Below are 27899 nucleotides of genomic sequence, written 5' to 3' on the forward strand. Positions count from 1 at the left end.
AGGATAAGGACGCCCTCAACCCCCTCATCCCCGGCGACCCCGACCACGACACCGACGTCCTCAATCCCGACGCCACCCCCTCAGCCTCGGCGACCCTGACCTTGACGCGCGGTGAGCAACCCCCTTCCTCTCCTCTATCTCTATGCAAACTGCTCACTCATGCATACATGCTCTGTTTCTTTCTTTCGCTTGCAAAAAACAATGCTCATTGTTGATTACTAAGGCAGTAGATGCCACTCTAGCTAGCTAGCATCATTGTAAAAAACAATACTCAAAAAATAAAAATAAAATGCTCATGGGTTCAGCAATCAGACTATAATTATGACCAGAACAGAGGAACAATAATCATGGTTAGTGTAACGTAAAAAAAATTCAGAAAATGGAGTTACCCACTTGAAGTTACTGTAGTTACTCACTTGAAGTTAGTGTTGTTACTAACTAGGAGACAGATTTTTTGTAAAACATTCTGAATTTTTACACAGTCTAAACATCCCACAATATTTCTGAAATCAAGTAGTTGTTGTACTGGCAGCAAGTACTTGGCAGAAAGTATTGTTAGTGAAAATATGCGGTGATCAATTTAGCATTTCTATTTTTTCTATTTGCCACAAGTAGTTGTTGTATTGGCAGCAATGCTTCATTCCGGCAAAATTAGCCAGTGAAGCTTCACTTTGGGCATTAAGCTTCACTTTTGATGTTAAAAAAGAAGATTTTTAACTTTGGGCAGTAAGCTTCAGTCTGGGCTACATCTCCGTGATTGTTAGTGAAATGCTACTTTAGCACATAGTTCTTATTGTCATTTGCAGGGAAACCGATTGCGAGTGACCTATGTTTCGCCTGAAATGTTGATTCATTTCCATTCCGACAAATTTCAGGCGCTCTATATGTGCACCTTCTAGCAAAGGTGATGCTGAAATTTTCTGTGGATTTCGGCATGACTTGTGCTAGAAAGTTGGACATATCGAGTGCTGGAGATTTGTCGCGATGGGAATGAAACGACATTTCCGGCAAAACAAAGGTCACTTTTTTCATTATTCACTTTATTATATAAAGCTCGAAAATTAAACGACTACAACATTGAACCCTAGGAAACATGACCGACACCGATGAGGCCGGAGGTTCTCAGTCCTAATTAGGTCGAGCACACGCCTACCTCGACTTTCTGGTGGATCAGGAGAGAAAGCAAGCTGGGTGTCAGGACCCCCTTGTCATGACAGATGACGACGGTGGTGGCGCTGGCACCGACACTGATGCCACCAATGACACTGGCACGGAGAATGGCGTTGATGATGTTCCTAACTACAGCACGAAAGGTGGGACCTCCCAAGCTAGTGAGGGAAAGAAGAAAAAGAGGACACGACGCCCAAATGAGCTCAGGACCGGAAGACTGGTGGTCACGGTGGTGCATCCTGGCGAGTTTGAGTCAATAGAGCCGCGGGAAGTGGCAGCGTGTTACGGCAACCAACTAGCATGCATCCTATGGGATACAACTAACATCAACACCACGAAAATACGGAAGAATGAAAATTTGAAGAAGCTGCTCCTAACTAAGTTGCACGCAAGATTCATGTTCCCCTGTCGGAATGACGATGTCGACCCATGGGATGATGATGCCATGAAAAAAAATCAACAACAAAGCCCTAGGGAAGTTCAGAAACGCATTGAGCGCTTGGAAAACTAGGGTGAAAAGGCGATTGAAGTAGACCATGAAACCTACGCCGAGTTTGTTGTAGACAATCCGAAAATTATGATAGAGGACTTTGAAAAGTTCAAAGAGACTTGCAGTGAAGAAGCTGCCAAGGCCAGGTCGGAGAGAGGCAAGCAGCTGCAGGCAAAGAACATGGGGAACCACCGCCTTGGAAGTCATGGTTACACGGGAAAGAGGCCCGTGTGGGCTAAGGAGGACGCAGAACATGAACATCAGGGGATCCCAGACCCATTGGCTGAGTTCACCGACCAGCAGGAGCATGACTTCATCCGGGCCCGATTCTCGTGGGACCCAAAAAAAGATTTTTCTCACCGACGGGCCGACTAGGAAATTCATGAGATTACTGGTAATTATCCTTTTACCACCTTACATATTAGCTTCTAATCAATGAAGTCTATCACATTCTAGTCGCATTCGTAAATGATTCACGGTCCATTTTGCAGAGAGAGCAACACAAGCTTGCGGCCGAAAGCGACTCATCGGCGAAGTACAATGGGACACTCCTTTCAACTAGGCCATGAACATTATGATGGGACACCCGCCCGCCAGCGGCCGCAATATGGACGTGTGCACGGTGTCGGGGATGGCGCCCTGTGGAAGTACTATTATAATGAGGACCCAGAGGCCAAAAGACACAGGAAGAAGTTTAGTCAAGTGACTATCGATGAGAAGGTGGCGTGGGCAATGGAGAAAGAAAAAGTTGAGACCAAAGCTGAGATAATCGCTGCCTGTAGAGATGATATGGTGGCTGCCTTTACAAGCTTGATTCCAACTGTTATCACATGGGCGCAACAAAATCCAAACGCGCCACCAAGTGATTTTACCATGCCCAGCTTCACCGGGAGCAACTCAATGAATACCGCACCCATACCCGTACCTAGTATGGCAACCACACCCACACCTCCTCCAGCACCTGCTCCTGCACCCAGCTCTCACAGCAGCCCTAGCTCCATCTCTGGCTTGAATGTCGGGCCGTTGACATTGGCTGAGCTCAAAGCCCTCACGGTAAATACGCGTCACACCTTCATCAACTCAACTAATTAATTAATCTTTAGTTGTCGTTCTTTTTGGATCTCTTATGCCGCACGTATATGTCTTTGTAGGCTGACTCCACTCTGTGCATCTTCCTTTAACACATGAAGGGCGGGTTGGTGGATGTGGGGAAGGGTACTATAGTGAAGCCCAAGGATCGATTGTTCTATCGCCGGCAGATGCCTGATAACGCCTTAAGGGTCTCCATGGAGAGTGTGAAAGCGGGCTACGAGGGTTTCCCTCGTCCGATACAGACCGATAGAGAGGATGACGAGACCCCCATGCAGCTTGGCCAATGCAAAAATTGGCCGATCCTGTGGCCGAAAAATCTTCTTCGTGTCGAGGTGGCTGGGAGCACACCAACGGGACCTCAGGAAGGTATCACCACAACCCCAGCTACACAAGTACAACCATCGTCTATGCTGATTGCTGAGATCGAGAGACATGAGGAAGGAGGGCCAACCGTTCCGGCAGATGATGCCATCTGCCCCATGGAAGAGGATATGGATCATGACATGTAGGACGCCAATGACCCTCTCGAGTATTTCAATATCGGCTATGACAACAAAGTAAAAATGAGTCAACCATATGAATATGAGATGCATGTACCAAAGCCAGAACATCCTCGGGAGTGCAAGAAGTCTTTGTTCATGCAATCCTCGCAGGACACGCCTCTAGATGCCAGTTCCACCCAAGCTCAACTAATTAGCCAGAGTCGTCCAATGCTGAGCCCGACGACACTAGGGGTGGTGCTCAGGGAGGGTCTGATAGACCCACCAGCACCTGAGCCCACCAAGAAGAAGCAGAGGAAGAGACCGACAGCAAGAAAATCCAATAAAGCTGGCAATGTTGGTTCTAGCAGCCAGCCGCCTTCGACCAAGGTTGGCAGTGTATCGATGAAACATGCGCCATAAATCCATGTCGCGGGAAAGCCAATGGTACCGGCGAATGCACTAGCTGCCATAACAGGGGATCTTAGGAGACTCCATGACCATGTGCTTTCGACAGAGAGAAGCCTCCTTGCCTCGGATGATCCAGGATACCCACTTTATACAGTTCATGTGCCGAGCAGTTGCAAGATGTACTTCCACACATGCCCCGCGGACCTCTTCTTCCTGAGGTTTGATTACATCTTCCATATGTTTCAAATGAGGACACTCGATTTTACGTTCATCTGCATGTATGCGCTGCACATGAACAACATCCTCAGGAGAGAGCAAGTCACCGGTCTTGCGGTCGCGGACCCATACTACATGCATGAGGGCTTCTTGTCAATCAAAGATGCCAACCGTCAATATGCGAGTCAATACATCGAAGAATTCTTGGTCGGCAATAAGGGCAAAGAAACGATTCTCCTACCTTATCATCCTGAGTAAGTCATCCGCGGATAGCACTATAACACATACATCCTTTCGTGCATTTCAATAGTTACTTTGCACGCATGGAGGCTAACTTGATCGTGTATTTTGTGCAGCAAGGGGTGTAGTCGTGTTGTTCTCATCTTTCTTTACCCGCGTTACTCCCGCGCTCTATATTTGGACCCGTTGAAGAACATACAGAAGAAAGATTACACACACATAAAGTATGTTCTGGACAGAGCTATGCTGGGCTTCACCATGTGGGGTGGCTACATCCAATGCAAAAAACAAATAAGGCCGGGCTTTGTTTCAGCCACAAGGCTGACTTCTGTTGCATCCAGCAACCGGCAAGAAGTGAGAATGATGGAATCTACGTCATCCATCTAATGATGGAGTATAGAAGGGACGTGCAATCACTTTGCATGAAATCTTCATCCGATACCCATATCCAGAGATGGGCCGAAGCCTTTGGAGCCGTGCTGGATAATCAACTTCGAAATGATTTCTACCGGATCCCGTAGGAAATTGCGTCCATCATCATGAAAGATGTTCTCGAATAGAATGGGATGTTCTACGACAGCTAATACGTCTCCAATGTATCTATAATTTTGATTGTTCCATGCTATTATATTATCTGTTTTGGATGTGTAATGGGCTTTATTATACACTTTTATATTATTTTTGGGACTAAACTATTAACCGGAGGCCAGGCCCAAATTGTTGTTTTTTTGCCTATTTCAGTGTTTCGCAGAAAACGAATATCAAACGGAGTCCAAACGGAATGAAACCTTCGGGAGAGATATTTTTGGAACAAATGCAATCTAGGAGACTTGGAGTGGACGTCAAGAAAGAAACGAGGCGGCCACGAGGCAGGGAGTGATACGTCTCCAACGTATCTATAATTTTTTATTGATCCATGCTATTATATTACCCGTTCTGGATGTTTATGGGCTTTACTTTACACTTTTATATCATTTTTGGGGACTAACCTACAAGCCGGAGGCCCAGCCCAAATTGCAGTTTTTTTGTGCCTATTTTAGTGTTTCGAAGAAAAGGAATATCAAAAGGAGTACAAACGGAATGGAACCTTCGGGAGCGATCTTTTTGGAACAAATGCAATCCAGAAGACTTGGAGTGGACGTCAAGAAGCAGCCGAGGCGGACACGGGGTAGGAGGGCGCACCCCCCACCCTCGTGGGCTCCTCGTGGCTCCCCTGACCTACCTCCTCGCCTATATATATCTACGTACCCCGAAAACATCCAGGAGCACCACGAAAAACTATTTCCACCACCGCAACCTTCTGTATCCGCAAGATCCGATCTGGGAGCCTTCATCGGCGCTCTGCCGGAGGACTAATCAATCACAGAGGGCTTCTACATCAACACCATAGCCTCTCCGATGAGTTGTGAGTAGTTTACCATAGACCTTCGGGTCCATAGTTATTAGCTAGATGGCTTCTTCTTTCTCTTTAAATCTCAATACAAAGTTCTCCTCGATCTTCTTGGAGATCTATTCGATGTAACTCTTTTTGCGGTGTGTTTGTCGAGATCCGATGAATTGTGGGTTTATGATCAAGTTTATCTATGAGAAATATTTGAATCTCCACTAAATTCTTTTATGTATGATTGGTTATCTTTGCAAGTCTCTTCGAATTATCAGTTTGGTTTAGCCTACTAGATTGATCTTTCTTCCAACGGGAGAAGTGCTTAGCTTTGGGTTCAATCTTGCGGTGTCCTTTCCCAGTGACAGTAGGGGCAGTAAGGCACGTATTGTATTGTTGCCATCGAGGATAAAAAGATGGGGTTTATATCATATTGCTTGAGTTTATCCCTCTACATCATGTCATCTTACTTAATGTGTTACTCTGTTCTAATGAACTTAATACTCTAGATGCAGGCAAGAGTCATGTGTGGAGTAATAGTAGTAGATGCAGGCAGGAGTCGGTCTACTTGTCGCGGATGTGACCTATATACATGATCATGCCTAGATATTCTCATAACTATGCACTTTTCTATCAATTGCTCGACAGTAATTTGTTCACCCACCGTAATACTTATGCTATCTTGAGAGAAGCCACTAGTGAAACCTATGGCCCCGGGGTCTATCTTTGATCATATAAGTTTCCGATCTACTTTATTTTACATCTTTACTTTTAAATCTATATCATAAAAATATCAAAAATATTTATCTTATCTTATTATCTCTATCAGATCTCAATTTTGCAAGTTTCCGTGAAGGGATTGACAACCCCTTTATCGCGTTGGTTGTGAGGTTCTTGTTTGTTTGTGTAGGTGCGAGAGACTTCTATGGAGCCTCCTACTGGATTGATACCTTGGTTCTCAAAAACTGAGGGAAATACTTACGCTACTTTGCTGCATCACCCTTTCCTCTTCAAGGGAAAACCAACGCAATGCTCAAGAGGTAGCAAGAAGGATTTCTGGCGCTGTTGCCAGGGAGGTCTTCGCTCAAGTCAAGAAATACCAAGTACCCATCACAAACTTATCTCCCTCGCATTACATTATTTGCCATTTGCCTCTCGTTTTCCTCTCCCCCACTTCACCCTTGCCGTTTTATTCGCCCTCTCTTTCTCGTTCGCCTCTATTTTTTGCTCGCCTCTTGTCTGCTTGTGTGTTGGATTGCTAGTCACGATGGTTCAAGATAATACTAAATTGTGTGAATTTTCCAATACCAACAATAATGATTTCCTTAGAACTCCGATTGCTCCTCTTAATGATGCTGAATCTTGTGAAATCAATGTTGCCTTGTTGAATCTTGTTATGAAAGATCAATTCTCCATCCTTCCTAGTGAAGATGACGCTACTCATCTAAACAACTTTGTTGATTTGTGTCATATCAAAAAGAAGAAAGATACGGATAATGATATTGTTAAACTGAAGTTATTTCCGTTTTCACTTAGAGATCATGCTAAAACTTGGTTTTTGTCTTTGCCTAAAAATAGTATTGATTCATGGAATAAGTGCAAAGGTGCTTTTATTTCTAAGTATTTTCCTCCCGCTAAGATCATGTCTCTTAGAAACGATATTATGAATTTTAAACAACTAGATCATGAGCATGTTTCCCAATCTTGGGAGAGGATGAAACTAATGATTCGCAATTGCCCTACACATGGTTTGAATCTATGGATGATCATAAAAAAATTATGCCATATTGAATTTTGCTTCTAGAAATCTTTTAGATTCGGCCGTGGGAGGTACTTTTATGGAAATCACTTTAGGAGAAGCTACTAAACTCCTAGATAATATTATGGTTAATTATTCTCAATGGCACACCGAAAGATCTACTAGTAAAAAGGTTCATGCGATAGATGAGATTAATGTTTTGAGTGGAAAGATGGATGAACTTATGAAATTGTTTGCTACTAAGAGTGCTCCTATTTATCCTAATGATATGCCTTTGTCTACTTTGATTGAGAATAATAATGAATCCATGGATGTGAATTTTGTTGGTAGGAATAATTTTGGTAACAATGCTTATAGAGGAAACTTTAATCCTAGTCCGTTTCCTAGTAATTCCTCTAATAATTATGGTAATTCCTACAACAACTCTTATGGAAATTTTAATAAGATGCCCTCTGATTTTGAGAATATTCTTAAAGAATTTATGATCTCTCAAAAGAATTTCAATGCTTTGCTTTAAGAAAAATTGCTTAAAGTTGATGAATTGGCTAGGAACATGGATAGAATTTCTCTTATTGTTGATTCTTTGAAACTTATATCTATTCCTCCTAAGTATGATATCAATGAGTCTCTCAAAGCCAAGAGAATTTCCATTGATGAGTGCAAAGAAAGAACCGCTAGGATGCGTGCTAAAAAAGATTTCTTTGTAAGAGCGTGTTCTTCTAGTTTCCATGAAAATAATGATGAAGATCTAAAAGTGATTGATGTGTCTCCTATTAAATCTTTGTTTTGCAATATGAATCTTGACAATGATGGGACTGGTGATGAGTCAACTTTAGTTAAAAGGCGTCCCAATGATTCAGAGGTTTTAGATCTTGATGCTAAAATTGGTAAAAGTGGGATTGGAGAGATCAAAATTTTACATAGCAATGAACCCACTATTTTGAATTTCAAGGAATTTAATTATGATAGTTGTTCTTTAATAGATTGTATTTCCTTGTTGCAATCCTTTCTAAATTCTACTCATGTTTATAGTCAAAATAAAGCTTTTACCAAACATATCGTTGATGCTTTAATGCAATCTTATGAAGAAAAACTTGAATTGGAAGTTTCTATCCCTAGAAAACTTTATAATGAGTGGGAACCTACTATTAAAATTAAAATTTAATATCATGAATGTTTTGCTTTGTGTGATTTGGGTGCTAGTGTTTCCACGATTCCAAAAACTTTATGTGATGTGCTAGGTTTCCGTGAATTTGATGATTTCTCTTTAAACTTGCACCTTGCGGATTCCTCTATTAAGAAACCTATGGGAAGGATTAATGATGTTATTATTGTTGCAAATAGGAATTATGCGACCGTAGATTTCATTGTTCTTGATATAGATTGCAATCTTTCATGTCCTATTATTCTTGGTAGACCTTTCCTTAGAACGATAGGTGCAATTATTGATATGAAGGAAGGGAATATTAGATTCCAATTTCCATTAAGGAAAGGCATGGAACACTTTCCTAGAAAGAAAATCAAATTACCTTATGAATCTATTATTATAGCCACTTATGAATTGAATACCAAAGATGGCAATACTTAGATCTATTCTCGCTTTTATGCCTAGCTAGGGGCGTTAAACGATAGCGCTTGTTGGGAGGCAACCCAATTTTATTTTTGTTTTTAGATTTTTGCTTCTGTTTAGTAATAAATAATTCATCTATATTCTTTTTAGATGTGGTTTTATGATTTAATAAGTGTTTGTGCCAAGTAGAACCTTTGGGAAGACTTTGGTGAAGTCTTTATGATCTTGCTGTAAAAAACAAAAACTTTAGCGCTCACGAGATTAGATGCCATTTTTTACTGGACAGTAATATTTAGTTGATTCTTTTTTCAGATGATTAATAGACAAATTCCTCACGTCCACCAATTAGTTTAGATTTTTGGGAGTTCCATAAGTATTCTAAAGTTACAGATTGCGACAGACTGTTCTGTTTTTCACAGATTCTGTTTTTCGTGTGTTGTTTGCTTATTTTGATGAATCTATGGCTAGTATCAGGGGGTATGAACCATAGAGAAGTTGGAATACAGTAGGTTTAACATCAATATTAATAAATAATGAGTTAAGTACAGTACCTTATGTGGTGGTTTTTCTTTTTTGCACTAACGGAGCTCATGAGATTTCTTGTTGAGTTTTGTGTTGTGAAGTTTTCAAGTTTTGGGTAAAGATTTGATGGATTATGGAATAAGGAGTGGCAAGGGCCTAAGCTTGGGGATGCCCATGGCACCCCAAGATAATTCAAGGACAACCAAAAGCCTAAGCTTGGGGATGCCCCGGGAAGGCATCCCCTCTTTCGTCTTCGTCTACCGGTAACTTTACTTGGAGCTATATTTTTATTCATCACATGATATGTGTTTTTCTTGGAGCGTCTTGTATGATACGAGTCTTTGCTTTTTAGTCTACCACAATCATCCTTTCTGTACACACCTTTTGGGAGAGACACATATGATTCGGAATTTATTAGAATACTCTATGTGCTTCACTTATATCTTTTAAGCTAGACAATTTTTGCTCTACTGCTTCACTTATATCTTTTTAGAGCACGGCGGTGGCTTAATTTTGTAGAAATTTTTGATCTCTCATGCTTCACTTATATTATTTTGAGAATCTTTTAGAACAGCGTGGTATTTGCTACGGTTGTAAAGTTGGTCCTAATATGATGGGCATCCAAGTTGGGTATAATAGAAACTATCATAGAAAGTGCATTAAACACTAAAATCAATTTGATGCTTGATAATTGTTTTGAGATATAAAGATGGTAATGTTAGAGTCGTGCTAGTTTGGTAATTATGAAATTGAGAAATACTTTTGTTGAAGTTGGCAAGTCCCGTAGCATGCACGTATGGTAAAAGTTGCGTGACAAATTTATTGCATGGGGTGCTCTTTTAATTGTCTTCCTTATGTGTGGAGGTCGGGATCGCGTGATGGTTAACTCCTACCAACCCTTCCCCTAGGAGCATGCATAGTAGTACTTTTCTTTGAGGGCAAGTAAGCTTTTGCAATAAGTATATGAGTTCTTTATGACTAATGTGAGTCAATGGATTATACGCACTCTCACCCTTCCACTATTGCTAGCCTCTATTATGCCGCGCAACTTTCGTCGGTATCATGCACATACCATTTACCTTCCTCAAAACAGCCACCATACCTACCTATTATGGCATTTCCGTATCCATTCCGAGATATATTGCCATGCAACTTTCCACCTTTCCGTTTATTATGACACGCCCCATCATTGTCATATTGCTCTTTGCATGATCATGTAGTTGACATCGTATTTGTGGCAAGGCCACCTCCATAATTTTTCATACATGTCACTCTTGGTTCATTGCATATTCCGGTACACCACCGGAGGCATTCACGTAGAGTCATATTTTGTTCTAAGTATTGAGTTGTAATTCTTGAGTTGTAAATCAATAAAAGTGTGATGGTATTCATTATTAGAGAATTGTCTCAAGTGAGGAAAGGATGATGAAGACTATGATTCCCCCACAAGTCGGGATGAGACTTCAGACTTTATAAAAATAAAAGAGGCCAAGAAGCCCAAATAAAAAAAAGAGGCCAAAGAAGCCCACAAAAAAATATAAAAATAAAAAATGAGAGAAAAGAGAGAAGGGACAATGTTAATATCTTTTTTCCACACTTGTGCTTCAAAGTAGCACCATGATCTTCATGACAAAGAGTCTCCTATGTTGTCACTTTCATATACTAGTGGAAATTTTTCATTATAGAACTTGGCTTGTATATTCCAATGATGGGCTTCCTCAAAATGCCCTAGATCTTCATGAGCAAGCAAGTTGGATGCACACTCACTTAGTTTCTCTTGTTGAGCGTTCATACATTTATAGCTCTAGTGCATCCGTGGCATGGCAATCCCTACTCACTCACATTGATATCTATTAATGGGCATCTCTATAGCCCGTTGATACGCCTAGTTGATCTGATACTATCTTCTCCCTTTTTGTCTTCACAACCACCACCCTATTCCACATATAGTGCTATGTCCATGGCTTGCGCTCATGTATTGCGTAAGAGTTGAAAAAGCTGAAGCGCGTTAAAAAGTATGAACCAATTGCTTGGCTGAAACCGGGGTTGTGCATGATGGGAGTATTTTGTGTGATGAAAATGAAGCATGGCCTAACTATATGATTTTGTAGGGAAAAGCCTTCTTTGGCTATGCTATTTTGATAAGACATGATTACTTGTTAGTATGCTTGAAGTATTACTATTTTTATGTTTTATGAACTTCTATCTTGAATCATTTGGATCTGAACATTCATGCCACAATAAAGAAAATTACATTGAGAATTATGCTAGGTAGCATTCCACATCAAAAATTCTGTTTTTATCATTTATCTACTCGAGAACGAGCAGGAATTAAGCTTGGGGATGCTTGATACGTCTCCAACATATCTATAATTTTTGATTGTTCCATGCTATTATATTACCCGTTTTGGATGTTTATGGGCTTTACTTTACACTTTTATATCATTTTTGGGACTAACATACTAACCGGAGGCCTAGCCCGAGTTGTTGTTATTTTGCCTATTTTAGTGTTTTGAAGAAAAGGAATATCAAACGGAGTCCAAACGGAATGAAACCTTCGGGAGCGATCTTTGTGAACAAATGCAATCCAGGAGACTTGGATTGGACGTCAAGAAGCAGCCGAGGTGGCCACGAGGCAGGAGGGCGTGCCCTAGGGGGGTAGGCGCCCCCCCCCCCACCCTCGTGGGCCCCTCGTGGCTCCCCTGACCTACCTCCTTCGCCTATATATATCTACGTACCCCGAAAACATCCAGGAGCACCACAAAAAACTATTTCCACCGCCGCAACCTTCTGTATCCATGAGATCTCATCTTGGAGCCTTCGCCGGTGCTCCGTCGGAGGGGGAATCGATCACGGAGGGCTTCTACATCAACACCATAGCCTCTCCAATGAGTTGTGAGTAGTTTACCACAAACCTTCGGGTCCATAGTTATTAGCTAGATGGCTTCTTCTCTCTCTTTAAATCTCAATACAAAGTTCTCCTCGATCTTCTTGGAGATCTATTCGATGTAACTCTTGTTGCGGTGTGTTTGTCAAGATCCGATGAATTGTGGGTTTATGATCAAGTTTATCTATGAGAAATATTTGAATCTCCTCTGAATTATTTTATGTATGATTAGTTATCTTTGCAAGTCTCTTCGAAATATCAGTTTGGTTTGGCCTACTAGATTGATCTTTCTTGCAATGGTAGAAGTGCTTAGCTTTGGGTTCAATCTTGTGGTGTCCTTTCCCAGTGACAGCAGGGACAGCAAGGCACGTATTGTATTGTTGCCATCGAGGATAAAAAGATGGGGTTTATATCATATTGCTTGAGTTTATCCCTCTACATCATGTCATCTTGCTTAATGCGTTACTCTATTCTTATGAACTTAATACTCTAGATGCAGGCAGGAGTCGGTCGATGTGTGGAGTAATAGTAGTAGATGCAGGCAGGAGTCGTTCTACTTGTCGCGAACGTGATGCCTATATACATGATCATGCCTTGATATTCTCATAACTATGCACTTTTCTATCAATTGCTCGACAGTAATTTGTTCACCCACCGTAATACTTATGCTATCTTGAGAGAAGCCACTAGTGAAACCTATGGCCCTCGGGTCTATCTTTTATCATATAAGTTTCCGATCTACTTTATTTTGCATCTTTACTTTTCAATCTATGTCATAAAATTACCAAAAATATTTATCTTATCTTATTATCTCTATCAGATCCCACTTTCACAAGTTTACATGAAGGGATTGACAACCCCTTTATCGCGTTGGTTATGAGGTTCTTGTTTGTTTGTGTAGGTACGAGGGACTTATATGGAGCCTCCTACTGGATTGATACCTTGGTTCTCAAAAACTGAGGGAAATACTTACACTACTTTGTTGCATCACCCTTTCCTCTTCAAGGGATAACCAATGCAATGCTCAATAGGTAGCAGGGAGGCGCGCCCCCACCCTCGTGGGCCCCTCGTGGCTCCCCTGACCGACTTCATTCGCCTATATATATCCATATACCCTGAAAACATCCAGGAGCACCATGAAACCCTATTTCCACCGCCGCAACCTTCTGTACCCATGAGATCCCATCTTGGGGCCTTTTCTGGCGCTCCACCGAAGGGGGAATCGATCATGGAGGGCTTCTACATCAACACCATAGCCTCTCCGATGATATGTGAGTAGTTTACCACAAACCTTCAGGTCCATAATTATTAGCTAGATGGCTTCTTCTCTCTCTTTGATTCTCAATACAAAGTTCTCCTCGATCTTCTTGGAGATCTATTCGATGTAACTCTTTTTGCGGTGTGTTTGTCGAGATCCAATGAATTGTGGGTTTATGATCAAGTTTATCTATGAACAATATTTGAATCTCCTATGAATTCTTTTATGTAGGATGGGTTATCTTTGCAAGTCTCTTCGAATTACCAGTTTGGTTTGGCCTACTAGATTGATCTTTCTTGCAATGGGATAAGTGCTTAGCTTTGGGTTCAATCTTGCGGTGTCCTTTCCTAGTGACAGCAGGGGCAGCATGGCACGTATTGTATTGTTGCCATCGAGGATAAAAAGATGGGGTTTATATCATATTGCTTGATTTTATCCCTCTACATCATGTCATCTTGCCTAATGTGTTACTCTGTTCTTATGAACTTAATACTCTAGATGCATGCTGGATAACGGTTGATGTGTGGAGTAATAGTAGTAGATGCAGAATCGTTTCGATCTACTTGTCGCGGACGTGATGCCCATATACATGATCATGCCTAGATATTCTCATAACTTTTCATTTTTCTATCAATTGCTCAACAGTAATTTGTTCACCCACCGTAATACTTATGCTATCTTGAGAGAAGCCACTAGTGAAACCTATGGCCCCCGGGTCTATTTTCCATCATATAAGTTTCCGATCCATTTTATTTTGCAATTTTTACTTTACCATCTATATCATAAAAATACCAAAAATATTTATCTATTATTATCTCTTTCAGATCTCATTTTCGCAAGTGGCCGTGAAGGGATTGACAACCCCTTTCTCGCGTTGGTTGTGAGGTTCTTGTTTGTTTGTGTAGGTACAAGGCGACTTGTGTGTAACCTCCTACTGGATTGATACCTTGGTTCTCAAAAACTAAGGGAAATACTTAAGCTACTTTGTTGCATCACCCTTTGCTCTTCAAGGGAAAACCAATGCAGTGCTCAAGAGGTAGCAAGAAGGATTTCTGGCGCCGTTGTCGGGGAGGCTTACGCCAAGTCAAGTCAAGATTTGATCTCACAGCAACTAGGAATTTTTGGCGCCAAGTCAAGACATACCAAGTACCTATCACAAAATCTTCTCCCTCGCATTACATTATTTGCAATTTTCCTCTCGTTTTCCTCTCCCCCACTTCACCCTTGCCGTTTTATTCGCCCTTTCTTTCCCGTTCTCCTCTTTTTCGCTTGCCTCTTGTGTGCTTGTGTGTTGGATCGTTTGTCACGATGGCTCAAGATAATACTAAATTGTATGATTTTTCCAATACCAACAACAATGATTTCCTTAGCACTCCGGTTGCTCCTCTTACCAATGCTGAATCTTGTGAAATTACTGCTGCTTTGTTGAATCTTGTCATGAAAGATCAATTATCTGGCCTTCCTAGTGAAGATGACGCTACTCATCTAAACAACTTTGTTAATTTGTGTGATATGCAAAAGAAGAAAGACGTCAATAATGATATTGCTAAATTGAAGCTATTTCCGTTTTCGCTTAGAGATCGTGCTAAAACTTGGTTCTCTTCTTTGCCTAAAAATAGTATTGATTCATGGAATAAGTGCAAAGATGCTTTTATCTCTAAGTATTTTCCTCCCGCTAAGATCATCTCTCTTAGAAACAATATTATGAATTTTAAGCAACTTGATCATGAGCATGTTGCAAAATCTTGGGAGAGTATGAAATTAATGATTGGCAATTGCCCTACACATGGATTAAATTTGTGGATGATCATACAAAATTTTTATGACGGATTGAATTTTGCTTCTAGAAATCTTTTAGATTCGGCCGCGGGGGCACTTTTATGGAAATCACTTTAGGAGAAGCTACTAAACTCCTAGATAATATCATGGTTAATTATTCTCAATGACACACCGAAAGATCTACTAGTAAAAAGGTTCATGCGATAGAAGAAATTAATGTTTTGAGTGGAAAGATGGATGAACTTATGAAATTGTTTGCTAATAAGAGTGCTCCTATTGATCCTAGTGATATCCATTTGTCTACTTTGATTGAGAATAAGAATGAATCTATGGATGTGAATTTTGTTGGTAGGAACAATTTTGGTAGCAATGCTTATAGAGGAAACTTTAATCCTAGGCCTTTCCCTAGTAATTCCTCTAATAATTATGGTAATTCCTATAATAACTCTCATGGAAATTTTAATAATATGCCCTCTGCTTTTGGGATAAGTGTTAAGGAGTTTATGATTTCTCAAAAGAATTTCAATGCTTTGCTTGAAGAAAAATTGCTAGGATTGATGAATTGGCTAGGAACGTGGATAGAATTTCTCTTGATGTTGATTCTTTGAAACTTAGATCTATTCCACCTAAGCATGATATCAATGAGTCTCTCAAATCCATGATAACTTCCATTGATGAGTGCAAAGAAAGAGTCACTAGGATGCGTGATAAGAAAGATTGCTTTGTAAAAGCGTGTTCTTCTAGTTTTCATGATAATAATGATGAAAATCTAAAAATGATTGACGTGTCCCCTATTAAATCTTTGTTTTGAAATATGAATCTTGATAATGATGGGACTGGAGATGAGTCAACTTTAGTTAAAAGGCGTCCCAAGGATTCGGAGTTTTTAGATCTTGATGCAAAAATTGGTAAAAGTGGGATTGAAGAGGTAAAAACTTTACATAGCAATGAACCCACTATTTTGGATTTCGAGGAATTTAATTATTATAATTGTTCTTTAATATATTGTATTTCTTTGTTGCAATCCGTGTTAAATTCTCCTCATGCTTATAGTCGAAATAAAGCTTTTACTAAACATATCATTGATACTTTAATGGAATCTTATGAAGAAAAACTTGAATTAGAAGTTTCTACCCCTAGAAAACTTTATGATGAGTGGGAACCTACTATTAAAATTAAAATTAAATATTATGAATGCTATGCTTTGTGTGATTTGGGTGCTAGTGTTTCCACGATTCCAAAAACTTTGTGTGATGTGTTAGATTTCCGTGAATTTGATGTTTGCTCTTTAAACTTGCACCTTGCAGATTCCACCATTAAGAAACCTATGGTAAGGATTAATGATGTTCTTATTGTTGAAAATAGGAATTATGTGCCCGTAGATTTTATTGTTCTTGATATAGATTGTAATCCTACATGTCCTATTATTCTTGGTAGACCTTTCCTTAGAACGATTGGTGCAATTATTGATATGAAAGAAGGAAATATTGGATTCCAATTTCTATTAAGGAAAGGCATGGACCACTTTCCTAGGAAGAAAATCAAATTACCTTATGAATCTATTATGAGAGTCACTTATGGATTGCATACCAAAGATGATAATACCTAGATCTATTCTTGCTTTTATGCCTAGCTAGGGGCGTTAAACGATAGCGCTTGTTGGGAGGCAACCCAATTTTATTTTTGTTTCTTGCTTTTTGTTTCTGTTTAGTAATAAATAATTCATATAGCCTCAGGTTAGATGTGGTTTTATGTTTTAATTAGTGTTTGTGCCAAGTAGAACCTTTGGGAAGACTTGGGTGAAGTCTTTATGATCTTGCTGTAAAAAATAGAAACTTTAGTGCTCACGAGATTAGCTGCCATTGTTTACTGGGGAGTGCTTTTAGGTTGATTCGTTTTGAAGATGATTAATAGACAAATTCATCACGTCCACCAATTTATTTTAGAATTTTGTGAGTTCCAGAAGTATTCGAAAGTTACATATTACTATAGACTGTTCTGTTTTTGACAGATTCTGTTTTTCGTGTGTTGTTTGCTTATTTTGATGAATCTATGGCTAGTATCGGGGGTATGAACCATAGAGAAGTTGGAATACATTAGGTTTAACACCAATATAAATAAAGAATGTGTTAATTACTTACCTTAAAGTGGTGGTTTGCTTTCTTGCACTAATGGAGCTCATGAGATTTTCTGTTAAGTTTTGTGTTGTGAAGTTTTCAAGTTTTGGGTAAAGATTTGATGGATTGTGGAATAAAGAGTGGCATGAGCCTAAGCCTGGGGATTTCCAATGCACCCCAAGGTAAAATTCAAGTACAACCAAAAGCCTAAGCTTGGGGATGCCCCGGAAGGCATTCCCTCTTTCGTCTTCGTTCATCGGTAACTTTACTTGAGGCTATATTTTTATTCACCACATTATATGTGTTTTTCTTGGAGCATATTGTATGATTTGAGTCTTTGCTTTTTAGTTTACCACAATCATCCTTGCTGTACACACCTTTTGGGAGAGACACACATGAATAGGAATTTATTAGAATACTCTACGTGCCTCACTTGTATCTTTTGAGCTAGATAATTTTGCTCTATCGCTTCACTTATATCTTTTAGAGCACGGTGGTGGTTTTATTTTATAAAAATTATTAATTCCCTCATGCTTCACTTATATTTTTGAGAGTCTTTTAGAACAGCATGGTAGTTTGCTTTGGCTATAAAATTAGTCCTAATATGATAGGCATCCAAGATTGGTATAATAAAAACTTTCATAAAAAGTGCATTGAATACTATGAGAAGTTTGATACTTGATGATTGTTTTGAGATATGAAGATGGTAATATTAGAGTTGTGCTAGTTGAGTAGTTGTGAATTTGAAAAATACTTGTGTTAAAGTTTGCAAGTCCCGTAGCATGCACGTATGGTGAACGTTAGGTAGCATTCCACATCAAAAATTCAGTTTTTATCATTTATCTACTCGAGGACGAGCAGGAATTAAGCTTGGGGATGCTTGATACGTCTCCAACGTATCTATAATTTTTGATTGTTCCATGCTATTACATTATCTGTTTTGGATGTTTAATGGGCTTTATTATACACTTTTATATTATTTTTGGGACTAACCTATTAACCTGAGGCCCAGCCCGAATTGTTGTTTTTTTGCCTATTTCAGTGTTTCGCAGAAAAGGAATATCAAACGGAGTCCAAACGGAGTGAAACCTTCGGGAGAGATATTTTTGGAACAAACACAATCCAGGAGACTTGGAGTGGACGTCAAGAAAGAAACAAGGCGGTCACGAGGCAGGGATGCGCGCCCAGGGGGGTAGGCGCGTCCCCCACCCTCGTGGGCCCCTCATGGCTCCCCTGTCCGACTTCCTTCGCCTATATATATCCATATACCCTGAAAACATCTAGGAGCACCACGAAACCCTATTTCCACCGCCGCAACCTTCTGTACCCGTGTGATCCCATCTTGGGGCCTTTTCTGATGCTCCGTCGGAGGGGGAATCGATCATGGAGGGCTTCTACATCAACACCATAGCCTCTCTGATGATGTGTGAGTAGTTTACCACAGACCTTCGGGTCCATAGTTATTAGCTAGATGGCGTCTTCTCTCTCTTTGATTCTCAATACAATGTTCTCCTCGATCTTCTTGGAGATCTATTCGATGTAACTCTTTTTGCGGTGTGTTCGTCGAGATCCGATGAATTGTGGGTTTATGGTCAAGTTTATCTATGAACAATATTTGAATCTCCTCTGAATTCTTATATGTATGATTGGTTATCTTTGCAAGTCTCTTCGAATTATCAGTTTGGTTTGGCCTACTAGATTGATCATTCTTGCAATGGGAGAAGTGCTTAGCTTTGGGTTCAATTTTGCGGTGTCCTTTCCCAGTGACAGCAGGGGCAGCAATGCACGTATTGTATTGTTGCCATCGAGGATAAAAAGATGGGGTTTATATCATATTGCTTGAGTTTATCCCTCTACATCATGTCATACTTGGCTAATGCGTTACTCCGTTCTTATGAACTTAATACTCTAAATGCATGCTAGATAGCAGTCAATGTGTGGAGTAATAGTAGTAGATGCAGAATCGTTTCGATCTACTTGTTGCGGACGTGATGCCTATATACATGATCATGCCTAGATATTCTCATAACTATGCACTTTTCTATCAATTGCTCGACAGTAATTTGTTCACCCACCGTAATACTTATGCTATCTTGAGAGAAGCAACTAGTGAAACCTATGGCCCCCGGGTCTATTTTCCATCATATAAGTTTCTGATCTATTTTATTTTGCAATCTTTAATTTCCCATCTATATCATAAAAATACCAAAAATATTTATCTTATTATTATCTCTTTCAGATCTCACTTTCGCAAGTGGCCATGAAGGGATTGACAGCCCATTTATCGTGTTGGTTGCGAGGTTCTTGTTTGTTTGTGTAGGTACAAGGCGACTTGTGTGTAACTTCCTACTAGATTGATACATTGGTTCTCAAAAACTAAGGAAAATACTTACGCTACTTTACTGCATCACCCTTTTCTCTTCAAGGGAAAACGAATGCAGTGCTCAAGAGGCAGCAGCGGCCCAATATCGCGAGCTGACGTCCGAACCCGCATTGCCCTACAGCGTCAGGACATGACGCCTTTCACTAAGCTTGGGTCCACCCATCCGGATATGAACAGATGGGAAGAGTGCACTGCTTAAAAACAATGTGTCTGTTTAGTTACTTGTTTACTTTCTATACGACGAAACTTTGAATCTCTCAGTACGACGAAACTATTAGATGTATGGTGTCGCGCTCTAGTTAATTACTTTCGATACGATGAAATTTGTTAACTATGTTTACTATATATGTTGCTTGTATTTCATAACTGTTTCGTTGATTTCGATTCATGATATATATCTAATAGTTTCGTGTGTGTGTGTGTGTCTATATATATATATATATATATATATATATATATATATATATACTGACAGGTATATAGATCAACCATGGTGAGGAAATGGTATGTCGTGTATGTAGGGCATCTTTCGGGTGTGTATGATGAGTGGCCAGAGTGTCAGGCCCAAGTCTCTGGCTTCTCCGGCGGAAGCCAGAAAGGGTTTTATAGCAGAGCGGAAGCCGAATCTAATTACTTGAAATTCATAGCACAATAGAGGATTCAGAACCAGCGCCGCTTCAAAAACTACTACATAATACCGCTTTTGATCATCGTGATCGCTCTTATCTTCTATGCGGTCATATCATAGTCTACATAGATGCTGAAACATGAGTATGTGACCATGTAGTTGCATGTATTGGGAACTTGTAATGACTTGTAATGCTATTTCGATACATGTGTTCGACCATGATTGATGATGATGAGATACTTGAGACATGTCGAGACTTCTAATAACTTTGGCTCATCGATGACTCACTTGCTTTTCAATGAATATGCATGTTATTGTATAAACGGTGGATCTGTTTAAATGTGTACAGAGCCAAAATGCAAAAAAAAACTACAAAAGTTAGCAGTGGCGTGGGGGTAAAGATTATCAGTAGCACTCAAGTAATAGTAGCGCTGGCTAGCTACACGCGATGTAGATAATTTTCAGTGGCGCTGGGCCAAACAAGCGCTACTGCTAAAAAATAGTTGTAGTGCCGTAGCAGTAGCGCGTCTGCCCATGCTACTAATAGCAAAAAAACAACACTACTGGTAAGGGTTTTCCTAATAGTGTGTCAGTCCACCGGCGGGGTGGTCGCCTTTTATAGCCGCAGCGGGGGCGGCGAGAGGCTGCATGCCGGGCGACGCGTGGCGGTAGAGGGTGGGACGCGTGTCGCGGCGCCTTCACTGCGCCGCCCGTGAGGCATCAATGGAGGCTGACCGGCGCGGCAGCCTTCGCATTGATTTCCGCGGGAACCGAGACGATGAGGGCGACGAAGCGGCGTCTCGCTGAGTCGGCGGGCCCATCCTGCTTCGCGCCAAAACTGCTCGCCCCGGCGCCCCCGGGCGCCCCCTAGCGTGCCGGGTTCGGTCTGGATCCGCCGGCGCCAGTTTCAGTCCAAACCGACGAAAAACGGGCTCCTATGGGTGTGACTGGTTCGATTTTTGGACGATGGCGTGGAAAAATTGTCTGGGGGGAGGGCTGTTGGGGGTGCGGCTCGAGATGCTCTTAAGATGCTCTTACTTCATTGGAGGGAGTCTTTCGCCGGCAATTTGGTCAATGCCGGCGGGCTGCCGGCTTCGCTGGACCATCGTGGAAACTTCCTTTGACTGTGACTGGCTAACGGTGCCATGTTTGTTTATGGAACAATAGCAATCGGAATTTGGGTTTAAACACTACATGTCCCCTACTCCAGCTCCAGGGTTAGCAGAATTTATCATTTGCTCATTGGTGGCTCTCATCTCACACGAACATACACACACACACAGAGAAAACCATCCATCCATGGACATACCTATCTCTGCTCCACTCGCTTTTGCAGGAAAGTATGTGGCCACTCCGGCTATATCTTTCTTGGTCGGCAAGGCTTTCGGCTACCGGCTCAGATTCTCTAACTTGCTTATAGCAAGTCAGAGGCAGCCTTGAGGCAGCTGGATGCCGTTTCTTTTCCATCGTGTCCCCCCTGCTCTATTTCATGTTTCCTTCCCTCACACAACACAGTTCAGCCAGGCCAGCCCACATAAGCGACAAGGGAGGCCCATTCGGGAGCAAACAGCCCAGCTGCAGCGACAAGTGCATCTATGGACAGTTAACTGAATGTAAATAGCAGAATAGAACATAACATATTCAGACTGGATAGAAACCTGTAAAAATACTCCGTTTTCAACCAGAATTCAACCAAAATCAACCAGAATACAAACATTAGTCATGATACAAATAACCATAATAACCTCCAACAAAATATAGTACTAGAGATGCAGGTTCTACACAAAAGAACACCATTTTGCAGTGTTTGTCACAAATTTCTTCAAGCTGAACATATTCAGGCCAAAAGAAGAAGATGGACTATCTTATTCTTGTCATGAAATAGGAACCTAAAGAAGATCTCCAAAATTCATATCATCAATTCCATTAGAACCCTGGAAAGAAAGAGGATCAAAATGAAACGTTGGAATAGAATAGTAGTTTAGAGAAGATACAACAACATTTAAAGTACCATTAGCAAGTCTGTGTAGCTCCTGAATGCATTGCTGGCATTATTGGCATTTTCAGTTGTTGCTTGAGTTTCTCCACCAACTTGATTCTCTTTCTCTTGCTGCTGCACAAAGAAACCCAACAAATTTATATATGATGTAGTAATAAATAAGTACACTTAATTGCAAGAATTTTCAGCAACATACGCTAGATTCCTTTGGGTCTTTCTTTTTGTACTTGCGTGTCTTCTCGATCCAAGGTTTATGTCTCCTTGAACTTTTCGGTTGAACCTCTTTTTTCTTGAGGCGTGCAGAACTAAGCAAACCCTCATCTTGTTGAACATTAGGCTGCACATTAGAGGATTCACTCAAAATACTTTTAGATATCCTCAGTTTTTCCCGTACTTGCTTGGCAAGGATGTCCAATGCATTGTCCACCAACAAGATACATTTCGGATCGCTTGCGGCTTCACTTGCAAAATCATGAAATTTGTGAGAAACAAACTTGTACCGCAACATAGCATCTAATTTTGGATCTTCAATTATATCCCTTCCTTTGGTATCTTGTATAGTTCCAGATTTTGCTTCTCGGGTCCATCTCTTTAAGGCTTTGTTCGGTTACACCTCTTCCCACAGGGATTGGAGGGGATTTGGGGAGGATTTGACTTGTAGGAGATCTAAACCCCCCTCAATCCCTGCCAAACCTCTTCAATTCCCTGTGAACCGAACGCAGCCTAAAAGATAATGGTTTGGCAATAACTTGATATTCATCAAGTCAAGAACTTTTAAAGCATGCGCACACAATACTCCGGTCCTTTTAAACTGAAAACAGCTACAAGAAGCCGTTTGCTCCAAAGGATCACCGACAACTATGCGCTCTAGTTCGGAACTCAAAACACCATTAGCCCTCACAATTGTAACAGCATATGTATTATCTCCATCCAATGCTCTACTACATGCAGCCATGGATCTTCTATATTCAGATTTGAATGCTTCAAATATGATCTTAAACTGAAAACAGCTACAAGAAGCCATTATCTCTTAATTTGAAGACATGAACTCAATAATTACTGCAGGAATCATGAACAAATACAAGTAAGAAAATTTCCAATTTGTGAAGAAAATACAAGACAAAGAGGGGAGATTTGTGGTTGCTACCTATAATCTGGAAGGAGGAGGAGGAGGAACGATGGCTGGAATCGATCGCCAGAAGTTTTCCTCGATCGGCCAGCTGATTTCCTTGGAGTTGCCGCAGCGATCGCCCAAAGCTGAGACAGCGCGCGACAGAGCAGCGCAGCACACGTTTCCCCGCCAAAATCCTCTCGTGCTCCCGCCTGAAGTTTTGTTTTCCCTCCACTGTGTTGAAGTAGGCCTTTAGGTGGGCTATGAAATCTGGGCTGGGCTGCTTATTTTAGGCTGAGTGAGGGATCGAAAGAAGCAGCCGACCGATCGAGAACGAGCGGCATCTGGCGTGCGCTGGGCTGCCTCTGACTTGCTATAAGCAAGTTAGAGAATCTGAGCCGTTCAGCTACATCAACGAATACTTCAAATCCGAAAACATGGGTGAGTTGAAGAACCGGCTCCTGCTGGCCATGCCACACATCCAAGCGGTGTTTGATGTCGTCAAGCCGGAACTTGTCAGGGAGCAAAGCAGCGCTCCAGAGGCGTGGCTCTGGCAGCTCAGTGATGTGGTCAAGGCTGCAGAGGACGCCATCGACGAGCTTGAATACTACGAGCTCGAGGCCAAGGCCAAGGACCGAAAGGTTAGTGAGTGGGGTTCTCCCTTTGATAGGATGAACCACAAGCTTGTTAGATCTGTTCAGATTGGACCTGTTTTCAACAAGACTCACAAGAAATTTACTCATGGTGACACCGTCAAGAGATTGATGAAATTTGTGCATGAATAAGACAAGGCCGCTGCAGGTGTGGTCAGTTTCCTCACTCTCACAGACCATCTCAGTGGGCGCTCTTCTAGCAGCCAACAACAAGTGCCGAAGCTGGTGAAAAATGATCGCCAGACGGGTTCGGCATTAAGTGCAACCAAATTTGTTGGACGAGAAAAGGAGAAAGAAAAGATCATTGGATGGTTGATGAACACGCCAGTTCAATTAGCAGAAACTGAGACTGGGGTGACAATGATGAACAATATTCCCATTATTTCAGTGGTCGGTCATGGTGGCATGGGGAAGACTACTTTGGCTCAGAGTATATGCGAACAAGATGAGGTACGGAAGCATCTTAAGATCATTTGGATTACTGTGTCTGCTAGCTTTGATGCAACATCAGTGACAAGTAAAATACTGGAATGTGTTGCAGGCGCAAAACCAAACACTGATAATTTGGAACCACTACAACAGTATCTCAAAGAGAAACTCAAGTCTATTAAGTTTTTGCTAGTTTTAGATGACGTTTGGGAAGATAAGAAAAGAGATGAATGGGAGAAGTTATTTGCTCCTATGAGAAAACTGAACACCGCTGAGAGCAAAATTTTGTTGACAACCCGAATGCAATCTGTAGCGGACATGGCAGCAATAGTGATGGGAGTCAAAATGGATCAGTGTTTGACATTAAAAGGATTGGAAGAAGATGAAAATCTTGAGCTCTTCATTCATCATGCTTTTTCCAGGTTGAATCCGGGAGACCATGTATATGCAAAATTAATTGGAGAACGAATTTCAAAGAAACTAAGAGGGTGTCCATTGGTAACAAAGGTTGTCGGGGAGCATTTGCAAGATAACATATCACTTGAATACTGGAGCAGATTCTTGCATCAAAGACTAGAACATTTCAAAGGAGCCGAAGAGGACATTATGAAGGTTCTTAGATTAAGCTACTACCACCTGCCAACAGAGCTACAAATTTGCTTTCGATATTGTTGCATCTTTCCGCAAGACTATGAATTTGAAAAGAAAGAACTAGTGCAATTGTGGATTGGTTCAGGATTGATCTCAGAGTTTGCAAGTGACACTCAAACTTTGGAGGTTACTGCAGAATTGTTCTTGTCTCAGCTAACTAGAAAGTCATTTTTTGATCTGAAATCCAAATCTTGTGCTTTGAAACAAGAAAGTTATGTAATGCATGATTTGATGCATGAATTAGCAAAGAATGTGTCCATTGGTGAATGTGCAAAAATAGATGATCCTGTCAAGCTTAAAGATGAAAAGGATACACTCCGTCACCTATGCATTGTCAATATTCATAGTTTCTCTGCTGATGAGATCAAAAGATTCCCGCAGTTTAAGAATCTGCGCACTATTATCATTTATAATGAGTGCGAGGTTGGAAATGACGTTGTTTGTGCAGTTGAAATGGTTGTTGAGAGCTCAAAATCGTTGCGTCTATTTCATTCAGAATTGAGAAACACATTCTCTTTTGCTGACAAATTTGCTAGCCTGAAACATCTTCGTTATATCTACTTGCATCAAATATCACCAGACACAATATGTGGGGTTGCCAAACTATATCACTTGATGGTACTTCGATGTGGTATGGGTTTGGAGACTGAAACATATGAAGTGAGATACTTAGGAAACCTTGAACGCTTGAGATACGTATCATATGGAGTGCATGGATTTGGTTGTTTCGGCATAAGCAGGCTCACTTCTCTTTAGGAATTACATGACTACCAGGTAGGAGGAAGAATATGCAATGAAATAAGTGCAATTGGGAGCTTAAGAGATCTCCGTGAATTGGGTGTTCAGGGTCTTGAGAATGTTAGGAATTATGAAGAAGCTAAGAATGCCAAGTTGAAGGAGAAACAACATCTTGACGAGTTATGTCTAGAGTGGTCGAAATCTGAGCAAATCATGACAGATGGCTTGATTCTTGACCACCTTGAGCCACATGCTAATATAAAGGTATTGCAAATTCAGGGTTATGAGGGTCCCAGGGTTCCATTTTGGATTGAGAATCGCTCTGTCAAAAACCTGGTATCTCTCAGGTTGATAAGCTGTATAAATTGGGAATACCTTCCCTCTCTCGGTGAGTTAGAATTGTTGAAGCTTCTAATGTTGGACCACCTTCCTAAGCTACGGCAGATTGGCCGACCATCTGATATGTCCAGTAACTCCATGGAGTTGTTGTTACCTCAGAGCCTTGATACTTTGGTAGTAATTGAGTGCCGAAAATTGAGGGAATTACCTATTCTACCTCCAAGCCTAGTATCATTGCAAATACGACATGTTTGGCTGACCAAACTTCCTATGATTGGCAAGATATCAAGTGAGAGCATTGAGTCCAAATCATCTAAGTTGACAGAGATAATTATCACCGGCTGTCCATGTTTAACTTCGCTGGAAGGGAGCCTTTTGGAGCAAAAACTATACATGGGAGCTCTCCGTGTCCTAAAAGTTGATGATTGTATACATCTGGAGTCTGCGTCCATACCATTTGAAGAAATGAAAGAACTTAAGGAGCTGAAAGTAAAGACATGTCCAAAGTTGAGGACGACGAGAGATGCAAGAGATAAGCTCGTGCCGCCATTGTCACTCCGGGAATTAACAATTGCCCAGTGCAGTGATCTGGAACTTTCACTACTTGGGTCACTACAGCTGCTCGCCAACTTATCTCGGCTGGAGCTGGAGAACTGCTCGAGCCTGGTATCTCTCCCCTCCATGGAAGTGTTCAAGAGTCTCAGATCCCTGCGGATCATTTACATAGATGGATGCGAGAACCTCTCATCCTTGGGAGGACTCGGCTCACTTCCATTCCTCATCTGGTTAAGTATCGTCGGGTGCAGTAAACTCACGGAGGCTGTTGGGACCTCACTAACTCGAGTTGCATCTGGTTTTGGTTCTGGTGGTGAGGAAGAGCATCTGGTGGAGCCCGGCAGCTCACTGCAGATATGTTCTCTTAAAATTGATTTGCCATCCTTGCTGCTTCTTGAGCCGCTCAAGAGTCTGTGCCACACTGAATATTTAGACATTAGTAATGGGTCAGAGATGGAGAGCTTACCTGAACAATGGCTGGTACAGAACCGCACATCCCTCCAAGGCCTGGATATAACCAAAGCAGATTCCTTGAGATCGCTCCCACCGAGCATGCAAGACCTCTGCTCTCTCAAGGAACTATGGCTATTTGGTGCTGGGCAACTCCGGTCACTTCCATATCTGCCCTCCTCCTTGAAAAAGCTGAACATCACGGGATGTCATCCAGAGCTGGAGAAGGAGATCATAACACATGGAAGCCCTGAATGGAACAAGATCTCCCACATCCCTTATGCGACAATAGGTAGCTCCACTTTCCACTCTCCCGTCCTCACTTGCTTAATTTACTGCTTGGATCTCTGTACTTCTGGAACCTACTGATATCTCACTGCAAACCAATGATAGGAGCTTGGTATTTCGTCATGGACAAGAAATTCAGGGAAGGGGCTTTGATCCAACTAAGGTAATTAACAATCTCATGAGAAAGATAGTCTGACGCTTCCTCTTTCTTCCCCTGAATAATGGTTAGTGTGTAAAAGGAATATGGATATTAGTTTGACCTGTTTCTCTGAATAATGTTGCTTCTTGATATCATCTCTATGTC

General features: G+C 41.2%; 1 pseudogene; it reads left to right on the forward strand.

Annotated features, from left to right (window-relative positions):
- LOC123115583 (disease resistance protein RGA2-like) overlaps nt 1-27676 on the forward strand; it is a 104216-nt pseudogene extending 76540 nt beyond the window's left edge.
- The last annotated feature ends 223 nt before the right edge of the window (nt 27677-27899 follow it).

The sequence above is a fragment of the Triticum aestivum genome, chromosome 5B, assembly GCF_018294505.1.
Source record: "Triticum aestivum cultivar Chinese Spring chromosome 5B, IWGSC CS RefSeq v2.1, whole genome shotgun sequence".
In the NCBI taxonomy this organism is placed as follows: domain Eukaryota; kingdom Viridiplantae; phylum Streptophyta; class Magnoliopsida; order Poales; family Poaceae; genus Triticum; species Triticum aestivum.